Below are 12,681 nucleotides of genomic sequence, written 5' to 3' on the forward strand. Positions count from 1 at the left end.
GGAAGACAAAGTCCTATCTGGACACGGGCTAGGGACGAAGTTCTCTCTGAATGCTAGACAGAAGAAAAAGCCCCCTCTGGACACGGGACAGAGACAGAAGTCCTCTCTGGACTCGGGACAGGGACGGAAGTCCCCTCTGGACTCAGGACAGAGTTCCTCTCTAGACTCAGGACAGGGACAGAAGTCCCCTCTGGACTCAGAACAGAAGTCCTCTCTGGACTCGGGACAGGGACGAAGTTCTCTCTGAATGCTAGACAGAAGAAAAAGCCCCCTCTGGACTCGGGACAGGGACGGAAGTCCTCTCTGGACTCAGGACAGGGACAGAAGTCCTCTCCGGACTCAGGACAGAAGTCCTCTCTGAACTCAGGACAGGGACAGAAGTCCTCTCTGGACTCGGGACAGGGACAGAAGTCCTCTCCGGACTCAGGACAGAAGTCCTCTCTGAACTTAGGACAGGGACAGAAGTCCTCTCTGGACTCGGGACAGGGACGGAAGTCATCTCTGGACTCAAGACAGGGACAGAAGTCCTCTCTGGACTCAGGACAGGGACAGAAATCCTCTCTGGACCCAGGACAGGGACAGGGACAGAAGGCTCAGGTCTGGCGGCCATCTTGGCTGAGGGCTCTGGCCTTGTGGTCATTTTAGGACATTACAACCTGTAAATTACTAGATTGTATCAATAAATAATGAATAAATTATTAATTTAAGTACATTAAGTACATTCTTCACAATATTTACTCTTAAATTCAAAATAACTCACAATTTCATGCATACCCCTTTTAATTCAGCTCAAAATATCTCACGTTGGGTGTCTTTGCCAACCTCGTGTGGAAAAATAATAATATAAGATGATATTTCATGACTCTTGCCACTAGATGGCCTTCTGCTGGGTCCTAAAGTAATTTCTCTTCAGTATGCTTTCAAATCTCATTCAGACCCAAGGGAATGATGATATTTAACTACACAAAACCAGCAAGGATTTAAAGGTTTATCTTTTAAATTAATTTATGAAGCCTCCTGTCAACTTTATCATTACATATTATATTGTTATATTACAATGCTCTCGTATTTTGTGCAGGTACAAATATTTTAAATTCAATGTCACTGCTAAATACTTGTAACTATTGTGGTATTCCGCCTAGTTTCTCACTGACACGCTGCTAACTCGTAAAGATCAGGGCTAAAAAACAATCCTGTGCTTTGCACTCCAAATTACGACTTTGTTGCGACGTTGAACCTGCAAATATGATCTTTCCAACAGGACTTGAACGCACCATTTCTAGAAATCCTGAAAAACCATAATTCGCTTGTTCAGGCGTGTTTGATTAGGGCGGAAGTATAACGGCCTGAAGTGAGAACTGTTGGTACAGTCCAGAACATACTTTTTGTAACAGTCTTCAAGTAATTACTTATTGAAAAGAAGTACCTACTCTGAGAGTATGTGATTTCGGAAGTAGCCATGGTGTTAGAGCGCGGTGCATCATGTTTGTGCTCTTCATCTCTGAGCACTGGATTACCTCAAGCCCAACTTTACTCATCACAGGAGAGATCGGCACATTTCCACAGGAGTTCTACTCATCTTCTGCCCCCCTTGCATGTTTGGTAATATTTAGGTAAATGTTCAGCTACTATCAAAGTGCATTACTCTCTTTCACAGAATTACACTGCTTTTCCCATAAAATGTGGGGAAAATTCAGATTGCATCTGGACCTTCTACTTCTAACTTCAGACTGCTTTTGATAGTCATCTTTTTCATTAGTGACCTTGTGAAATTGTCAGTCTAATCTTAGACATGTATGTGCCTTTACTAAGTAAAAAAAAAAAATTCTTCGATACAGACAAGCATTCATTTATTCAATTCTGATCTCATCCTCTCTACCAGCAGGATAAATCAAGAACATATCTAGTCATATATTTCACCCCAAAAGGGAGAAATAATAAAGCATTTTAAAAATTTTGCAACATTTTCCTAACAAGCACAAGGTGTCCAAATGTTGTACTTTTGATTTTGTTTGTCATTCTCATTGTTTTTGATGATTTTATTTACGGTAGATTCTCATTATAGAGTTCAAATATTATCCTGTCTGGTCAGGATTTTATAGTTTTAATATGAATACTTAATAACCACAACAACAACAATATAGTAATTACTATTTCTTCATGATCATTGACTTCTTTGTGAGATTCATCAACACACACTAGCAGTACCATGGACATTTACCAGCGTTAAATTGGTCCCATCCAGTTGCTTCATGGAGATTTCATATTCAATAACACTGTACAACTGTTAAATTCATGTTCAGAATGCTTTTCTCTTTACAGTTTCACTTGTCATCACAGCTGTCTAAGACCACATCTGAGATTTATGTATGACAGACAAAAGTTCACAGTTGGAGGAAAGCTTCCAGATATCTTTAAATCTAAATGCTGATTCTCAACCTGAGAGGAGAGTCACAAATATGCTTATAATCTGTTCTTTTTATTGCCTGCTTTCCTGAGTGGAGGGGGAATTCTATAACTATACCATAGTATTTTGGGGAAAGAAACCCCATTTGGGTCGTCACAGTGTGACTGGCTTCCATCAGGGACTTCATTGAACATTTTAGGAGATTCATTCATTTGGTTTTAACTGATTTTTTATTTTGATTGAAGGGGTCATGAAAATGCTTTTTTTAAATTAGTTTAATATATTCATTGAGGTTCACTTATAATGTTAAAGTTGCTTTCACACACAACGCTTAACGGTCCCGGGTCGAGTTGACACGTGACATCCTGATGTGACGTATAACGGCGAGCGATCTCAGCTTCAGCGCGGATAGTAAGGAGCTCCGTGGTCTCGACTTGTGTACAGTTTGCGCACATCTCTGCTTGTTTAATTTTAGTTTCTTTTGTATACGAACACTCTCTGCGTTTAAAACACCAACTAGCTCTTCTGGCACTGCAGGGTTGTGTTATTGAAAAAACAAGCTCTAGGAGTCGCACGATAACTACGTACACGTTGCGGCATTAGTTTTGGGTTTTGTTCACACAGCGCTCGTCCCGGGTCGAATCCCGCAATGTTACTAGATCCCCGACCCGGGTTCAATTCGGTAATCAATTCCGGGACGTGGTTGCTTTCACACAGAAGGCGACCCGGCAATGTTTCCCGGAAATATTGCGGGTCCGACGTGCAGTGTGAAAGGGGCTTAAGGCTTGGCTAACGTCATTGCCCAGTAAAAAGTGTTCACACCCACTCGCTATTGCATGTGGGTAGGTGTGTTGAAAACATTATAAAATTGTAATGTACAGACTAAGCATTATGAAATCATTCACTTACAGTTTGTGATGCAGCTGCTGTCAGATCCAGTAAATTCGCTGTTTCATCAGTCAACAAAAGTTTCTCTCCAATACACTATGCCTCGTTCACAAAACAAAATGCTCCGAACAAACATATAATCCTCCGACGCGATCCGGGATGCCATTTAAATAAACCATCCACTTGTTTCCGATGCAGGGATCCTTTTAAACTGTACACGTTAAAGCAAACGGTCCTTTACTCTTTCATTTGTCCTGTTGACAGACTCAAGCGCGTGGAATAGCTAAGTCAGAAACTGAACGCACAACTGTATCCAGTGTATATGGAAGGCCAATAGGGTCAAAACATGTGAAACTAATGTCTTAACGCATAAGTACCAAGTGTGCCACAAGTCTGGAAAAGGGAAGCCATAACATTTTGATCGCCCCCAGGTGACTGGATGCTGTATAGCTCATAAACCCCGTCCTCTCCAAGAAATGTAATGGGACATAGACAAACTAAACAAACAAATTACACTCCAAATACATTTTTTACAAAGATTGTTTCTGTCATGTTAGGCAGTTTTTATCCCGCTGATGTTAGTTCAAGTGTTCATTCTTTAAATAAGTTTGGTTTTAGTTAATTATTTGATGCTATAAAAACGGGGGTGGCACATTATGATTGACAGCTTCTGAGTAAAGTAGTCACTGGGGCACCAACAGACATTTTCTCGGGAACTTCAGGAGGAGATTGGAGCTTTCATTTTAATTTTTCTACATTTTCATAACTATTTCACAAAAAGTTCAGGGGCGTGATTGATTAGGTGGGAGTGTGGGCAGGACCTTGATATTGTGGCTCCTCTTTGCGCGCACTACTGCGCAGACTCGAGACCCAAGATATCAGCGCCATATTTAAAGACCAGCTTACTCACTTCAATAAAAAAGAGAGTGAAAGGTGCGTTGTTCATCTTTTTTTACAGTCTATGGCAATTATGTGTTAAGACATCCGTTTGACACGTTTTACCCTGCGCGGGGGCGGGCAATTCAACAGGGACGCTAAAGACTTAATCTATGAAACTTGCAGGATGTTTTAATGGTACAAAGACCTCTGATATGACAAACAGTCATGGTAAATTTGATTTCTCACATCATGAGCCCTTTAAATAAAAGCTCACAAACAGTTTATCACTAGAAAATATGTAAATAACCTGCCGTAATTTAAGACATTTCACCTTCTAGAGCCCTTTTGAATTGAGCCGAGAACCCTTAAAGTTCTATACATAGACCGTAAAAAAATATGGATGACTCGACATCACCCGTTTCCGCTTGCTAGATTTGAAGCTTTCAGGCAGCCTGCACGGCGCGGACATCTTGGGGCCGAATCTGCGCAGTGGCGATTTCGGGACCGAGTCTGCGCAGTAGAGAGCAGGAAGTACAGTAGGAAGTACAGTCGCGATATCAAAAGCACTCACACTCTCGCAGATGCAGAACAATTAATTATGTTGGTGTGAAATAAACAGTTATGGAAATGTAGAAATAAAAGCTAAAGTTTCAATCTGCTCCCAAAAATCCCAAAAAAAGCCTGTTAGTCCCTCAGTGACAACTTCACTCAGAGAAGCCGTTGATCTCAGCTGTCAATCATGACGTCACACACCCCCTTTTTAAAGCGTCAGATAACTAACTAAAACTAAACTTATTTTAAAAACGAACACTTGAAATAAAATCATCGTGATGATAACTGCCTTCAATGACATAAACTAACTTTGGGGAAAAAATATTTGAAGTGTAATTTTATTGTTTAGTTTGCCTGGCGTCCATTAGAAAACACAGAGGGGCGGCTATACTGGGACCGGTCACCGGGGGGCGATCGAGGCGCGAAAGCTTCAGTATCTGAGAGGGAGACTGCCAAGGGTGTAATCTAGCGCTCGGAAAGCGTTCCACCCATTGCTAACCAAGCCATCACCTGCTGTTAGCATCCCATTGACTCCTATTCATTTTTGAGTCACTTTGACAGTGAATAACTTTACATCTGAGACGTTTAAAGACTCCATTTGTCCATTGTTTATTTCTAAAGAAACACGACAATGCATAAAAGTCTGCATTACCTTGTATCTTACACTATCACCCCGTAGAAGCTCCTTTTGTAAAAATAGGCTAACGATTGCGTCATAACCAACGCGACTCTGTCGCACAGATGATAAATTACCGTATAGACCTGAGGAGACGCTCAGAAACAATCTTTACTGTCTATGAGACAGTCGGGGGGACGTGGAGACATAAAGTCTGATAAAGTCAAGAATGGGGAGAAGCCGATAGTGAGCCAAAAGCTACGGGACAAAACATTTAAACAACGGGATTCAGATTTCACTTTCCACAACTACTAGAAGACCTACAGCTGTCAGACAGGTTACTCACGTCACACGTCCGTCCTCAAGCTCAGTCTGAGCCGGCGCAGTTCGCTCAGCCATCAGGAAGTGAGTGCTTCTCATTGACTTCATTTTCCGCCGTTGAAGTCAATGGGATCGCTCTGTCCATTTCTTTTACTGGAAACTGCAGGCTTGGTTCTATATAGTATCTATATATCTGTTTCTGACAGTGAAGTCTCCCTCCACCCAAGAAAGGGCAGCTATAGTCCACATTAAACCACAAATACTTTCTTGGATCAGAATCTTGTTTCTCTTCCCTGTCCCATATCTTTTGCGTCCTGAAGTGGACTCTGATTTCTGTAATCAGTGACTGCATTTTGATAATTGTGTTGTGGTTTTGAAAGCCTCCTTGTGCTGCTAAATGTCCACACACTCGAGGAAATTGGAGATAAAATGCCAATCGATGGAGAGTAAAAGTGAGTTGCATGAAGAAGTGTCTGCTTCAGAGATGAACAGTTAAGCTGTGATGAGATTCATTATTCTGTACTTGATTTAATGTACCTGCATGAAACCAGCTGTGGCATCACAGGGGGGAGGAATACTTCATATTGTGTAATTGCTTTATTCAGAATGTTTTACATTATTCCAAACGATTTGTTGGGGGATTGGGTATTGCTATCACCACTGTTGGACTCTTCTCTGAGGCATTATGTAAGTGATGATGCTGTCTTGAATTGTCTTGTTCTCTTGGTCCAACTCTCCTTCTTTTGTCTGGCAGAGATTTCTGGAGAATCCCGAAGCATGATTTCTGGAAGTGTAAACTGTCAGATTCAAATAAACGTGCTGCTAGTAATAATGAGTTGAAGATTTCTGCGAGTAGTTCAGGTGTACACTTCCCACAGTTAGCCCGACACTAGCAAAATCCCATTTGCTATGTCTATAGATTAAGGTGACCGGATTTCTGAAATGGAAATCGGGGACGTTTCTTATTTGAGTGGTCAAAATATCACTGAAATCTAATCTGTTTTTATCTATTAATTAAAAAACGAGGACAATACGTTTTTGAATGTTTTTTTTTTTTATGGTTGTGGTGTTCCTATATTATTATTAACATTAATAATTATAATTTAGTTTGATTATTGGGATTTTTGGTCTAGTTTTAATACAATTCACCACACACAGAAAAAACACTTATAAACAAACAATGAACACAGTCAATAGTGAACACTGTAAATAGCAAGCAGTTCAAAACAAAAGGCTATTATAACAAAATTATGACTTTACAAAAACACATTACAAAAATAATACCATAAATATGATGTGAAAAATAAAACTATTTCACAAATATTTTATATTTAATACTTTAATACAAATATTTTGTATTTAATACTTTAATTTACCCCAAAAAAACCACAAGAACAATGTTATATATTTTGTTGACTTGTTTTACATTCTCCCAAATGTTTCCAAGAATGTTTAAATCCAGAGAATTAAGCGATTTTAACCAGGACACGGCCCGCCGCCTGTCAGTGACATCATGTGTTACCCTTGATTTCCGTTTTATTTTGTAGAAGCCATGGAAACACCAAAGCCGCTTTAATATCTGATGTGTTTTATTAGACAGATGAGCAACTGTTTGGATCATTCATGGACTGAAACCGATCATTGTTCTCCAGCTCAACACAGTTAGTCTTAATGTTTAAATATGGTGTTCTTGATTTACCGCACAGAGTACCATGTTTTACCATGCCTAATATCCATCTCTCACTGCAGTGGGAACAAGTGTCTCAACAGCCGCCGAGCGAACGCACAGAGTAGCTTTATAACATCACTTTAACACACATTAAATGTGTGTAATATGATAAAACAGCACTGTGTTACCACACATAGGCCTACACATAAGCAGAAGAAGCGAGCGGTAGAAGAGGAAGAGGCAGAATAAAATCCCCACTTTGTTTTGAATTAGCGACCTCTAGCAGTGAAAAATTACATATGGACGGTGTTAACTTTTAGGAACGTAATTGTGCAAAACAATCCCGCCCCCTGTTATAAAGCACATACAAACAACATTACCTTATTTAACATTAAAGGTGAACTATGTAGTATTTTTGCAGTAAAATATCCAAAAACCACAAGGCCGGTGTTATATATTTTGTTCAGTTGAGTTCTTACAATATCCCAGATGTTTCCAACTATTTGTAAATTGTGAGAAAATTGCTATTTTAACTAAGGACAGGGACGTTGCAGCATTGCATTTGAGAGAGTCGCCTGTCGATCGTGTCATATCTGCGTTACCCTCGGTTTCGGCTTTTATTTGGCAGGAACGCTTTACTCTTAGCAGTGTGAACAACTGAACGCATGGAGTAACGTCATAACATCGTTTTAAACACACTTAAATGTATCTAATATGATAAACAGAGCTGCATTACCTCAAAATCATAACCGGAAGAGCGGATCAGTGCAGGCGCCCGGCGAATGAGTCCCGTCCCGTCATAATAAAAGTCCCGGTATTCGCGAGGCGGGTATTTGTTTAACAATCGCTCCAGCAGCTTTGCTCAGGTCCACAACACTCGGTCCTGCTCTGCTTTAGACTACAGTAACGTTAATAACCGCATGCATGAACGTGATTTCTGCCCGAGTCCTATTTTCCACTGGCTGTGATGAGAAGACCACATCTCCCAAGATGCAGCGCGCACACTTTGCGTCATCAAACTACGCATTTGTTATGAATAGGCGCCCTCCAGTGGACAAAAGCTGCATAGTGCACCTTTAATAGTTACTTAAGTTACTATACCTTGATAGCGATAGCATGTTTATTTTTTTTATTTTATTTTTTACTGCTTTTAAAGAAATACAAATATACAAACAGTCAGGGGTACAATAAACAAACACAGTAAGACATAAGTACAATAATAAAACAGAGTAGTGACAAACTTATCATTTAAATAAAAATATGAAAATGTTTACAAGTAGCCTAAACACATTTTACAGCTTTCTTATTTTTCAAATATAATATTGTTTTAAGGTATTGTTGCATTTCTAATTTTAGAATAAGAAATAAAGGCTTATTACCCCCAAATTTACATTTATGGATACTAAATTTAGCTAACAGTAGCATCAGATTAATTAAGTAATATTCCTTATGATAAGAATTGTTATAGGAAAAAAAGTCAAATAAAACATTTTTAAAGCTGGGCATGACGTGAGCCTTAATAAAAATACAGAAATCTGACCAAAAACAAACAGAATAAGGACAACTCACAAATGATAAAATGATTCAACACCACAAAATGTACATAATATATCAATGTCACAATTAAACCTGTTTACAAGATGATAATTACAGGGGTAATATTTATAAATGAGTTTACGAGAAATTTCTTTGGTTTTATTTGTGATTGAATATTTATGAGGAAGTTTCCAAATTTTGCTCCACAATAGACCATCAACATGACCATTCCAAAATGAGATACAACTGGAGACAATATCCCTTTGAAATAAAGACCGAATACAACGGTTATTATTCTTAATAGGAGAAAGAGAGAAACAGATATGACCAACTTCAGTATCAGCAGGATCCAATGGGTATGGAGAGGGCTGAGGACAGGCATTTTTAAGAAGCATTTTAAGACCAGAGGGAACAGCATCCATAACCACAGCATAATCTTTAGGAGTGACTGGAATATTATATTCAGAATAGGACAGCATAAGACCTTCACAGTTATAAAGTTGGCTAACATAAACTATGTTGTTACTAAACCAGTACTCAAGAAATAAAGATTTAGATTTATACAGAATGTATTTATTATTCCAGATAAAACATTTGTTTGGAGAGAAGTTGTGTTTATAGATTAAATTCCAAGAAAGAAGCATCTGTTTGTGAAAATTAGAAAGTTTTAAGGGAAGTTTTGTAATGCTGTAGTCACAGAGTAAAAGGAATTGAAGACCGCCAACTTGTGAGAAGATAAAGTGAGGTATAATGTTCCAGATAGATGTTGTTTTTTTAGGAATTGCTTAATCCAGTTAATTTTAAAGGTGTGATTAAGGGTGGTAAAATCTAAGAAGTTCAAACCTCCATTTTCAGTTGAGTTCATAACTACAGATTTCTTTATATAATGGATTCTATTTTTCCATAAGTTAAAAAGCATATTATCAATGATTTTACAAGTATTATTATTCACTGCTAAGGAGAGCGCTGCATATGTGAGTCTCGAAATGCCTTCTGCCTTTGTGACTAATACTCTCCCCCTCAAAGATAAGTCTCTTAGTAACCAGTAATTACATTTTTTTCTTTGCTTTATCAATAATTGGGGAAAAATTAAGCTCACATCGGTCCTCTTCATTCTTTACAATTTTAACACCTAAATGTGTGATCTCATCTTTAATGGGAATATTACACATTGACAGAAGATTACACTTTTTTTAAGAGCCAATAATTCACATTTGTTAATATTCAGATAAAGCCCAGCAGAACCTTGAGATTATTAAGTTTGTGATATTAGAGCTAAATATATGGATAAAGAGCATGTATACAACTAAAGTAACGGTTTTCTAATTTCACTAAACATTTTAATTCAAATTAAATTAAAATGAATATGTGAATATCGTTATTAAACATTAGGGCTGTCCTCGACTAAGGATTTAGACAATCGAATCAGAATTGTCGAATCTCTCTATGGTCGACCGATAGTCGAATCATCTGTGTGTGTGAATCATAGACCGTAAAAAAATATGGATGACTCGACATCATCCGTTTCCGCTTGGCAGATTTGAAGCTTTCAGGCGGCCTGCACGGCGCGGACATCTTGGGACCGAGTCTGCGCAGTAGAGAGCAGGAAGTAGGGTAGGAAGAACAATTAATTATGTTGGTGTGAAATAAACTGTTATGGAAATGTAGAAATTAAAGCTAAAGCTCCAATCTGCTCCCAAAAATTTCGAAAAAAGTCCGTTAGTGCCTCAGTGACAACTTCACTCAGAGAAATCAGTCTCAGCTGTCAATCATGACGTCACACCCCCCATCAAATAACTAACTAAAACTAAACTTATTTTAAAAACGAACACCTGAAATGAAATCATCGTGATGATAACTGCCTTCAGTGACATAAACTAACTTTGGGGAAAAAATATTTGAAGTGTAATTTTATTATTTAGTTTGCCTGGCGTCCATTAGAAAACATAGAGGGGCGGCTATACTGGGACCGGTCACCGGGGGGCGATCGAGGCGCGAAAGCTTCAGTATCTGAGAGGGAGACTGCAGGCTTGGGCACACTGTCAGCAGAAGGGTAAAACTATTTTTATTTTCCTTTACACACTGCACACAGCAACAACTTTTAATAAAGCGATCAAAACTGCCTGCCAACTGACAGACGAATTGACAATGGCTTTCTTATTTAGGTTTAAATAGCCTAAAAGGTAATGTGGTGGATAAACATTAATAAACCGTTTTCTCATAGCATGTTAAAGCCGCGATCGAAATACAGAACATCACACAAATATATAAGATAACATTTTGATAAATAAACCTAAAAAAAAAATACCTGCCTAGAGAGAAAAAGAACACTTTGAGTGCGTTTATATGCACGTTCTTCAGCCGATTGTGCCTAAAGGGGTGAAGACGTACGTGAAGCTCAGCCCCGCGCCTCAGGATCTCACCCACACCGACACCTGACGCGCACATTATACACACGCGAGCTCAATTTTAAATTGACTGACAGATGAGCTGCACGAAAGCGCTCTGTGGTGCGGCAGGATTTTAAACAACTTCCCGAGTGGCCGCGGACAGGCGCTGAATGCTGCCGCCCCGCCGGTGTGTGTGTGTACACTCATTGAACGTGTTCTAATTTTAAAGGCGCGGTGCGAAGCTCGGCGCCCTTAAAGGACCCCTTTAAGGGCGACCCGCACACCGATGCTCAGCTTAGCGCCGCGACACGTCTTTAAAATATTGAGCCCCCCCATATTGACAAAATAGTATGATCATCATAACACCCGCGGTGAGATCTGTGATTGAATCAGGGCATATCGTGCATGGAATCTTCGACTATTCGGGGTTACCCCTATTAAACATGGGCAATTGTTTTCATTAAATGGCTTCTTTCTGTTATTTTGGGCTCAGTTTGTAAATGTATGAAACTAGTTGAGACACTAAATGGAGGCAGAAGCCCACAGCACAGAATGGACCAATCACTGGAACTTCTCTGGGATTCCATCAACATTGTGACGTCACAGTATCAGGTATTAAAGTGCTTATGCTTTGTTCAAGACTTCTCTTGCTGTTCGTTGCTGATTTTAGTGTTTCTTGTGTTTCTCACTCGACTCGAGCTTTATTCACAACGATTTGCTAGCATTTCATGCCAATATTACTCAACTTTTATCTGTACACGACTTCAGTACTCAACTTTTATCTGTAGACTTCAGTCATCACAGATAAATACAACCCGTTGATCTTGCTGCAGATCTTGTGGTCTACGCTAGCTAGCCTGCTTGAGACGTCGAAATGGTGCTATTGACTGCATTTGGGCTATATGCTTATTTCCAGAGGAGAAGGAAAGAGGCCAAAGATGACCACGAGGACCAGAGCGAGGATGTTCCACCTGTGGAGAGTAATGATGGTAAATCAGATGATATGACAATACGTTACTCTTTTGATCATTGGAGTCTGTGCTGGCTATACACTTATTTTTATGTTTAAAGGCGTTTTGAGGACAGTCAAAAATGTACAGGCACATGTAAAGTTCAGTTTGTCGTGTCCGTAATGTGTCACAATACAACATACAGTACATATATACACCATCACAAATGTACAACAAAATTCAGACTTAATATACTCAACACATGATACAGGACATTACACACAATCTTTAAGTTTGTATCTTCATGAATTAATGCATTTACACAGAAATTAAAATGCTTAACCTCACTGTATGTTGCCTAACAAGGTGAATGTGCGCATTAATATTAATCACATTCATGATGTTTATTGTTTGCACACATTGACTGACGACTGAAAAACTGGAAAGAATGTGTCCTGTGTGAATTCCCCCGA

Source organism: Pseudorasbora parva, chromosome 5 (assembly GCF_024679245.1).
Source record: "Pseudorasbora parva isolate DD20220531a chromosome 5, ASM2467924v1, whole genome shotgun sequence".
NCBI lineage: Eukaryota > Metazoa > Chordata > Actinopteri > Cypriniformes > Gobionidae > Pseudorasbora > Pseudorasbora parva.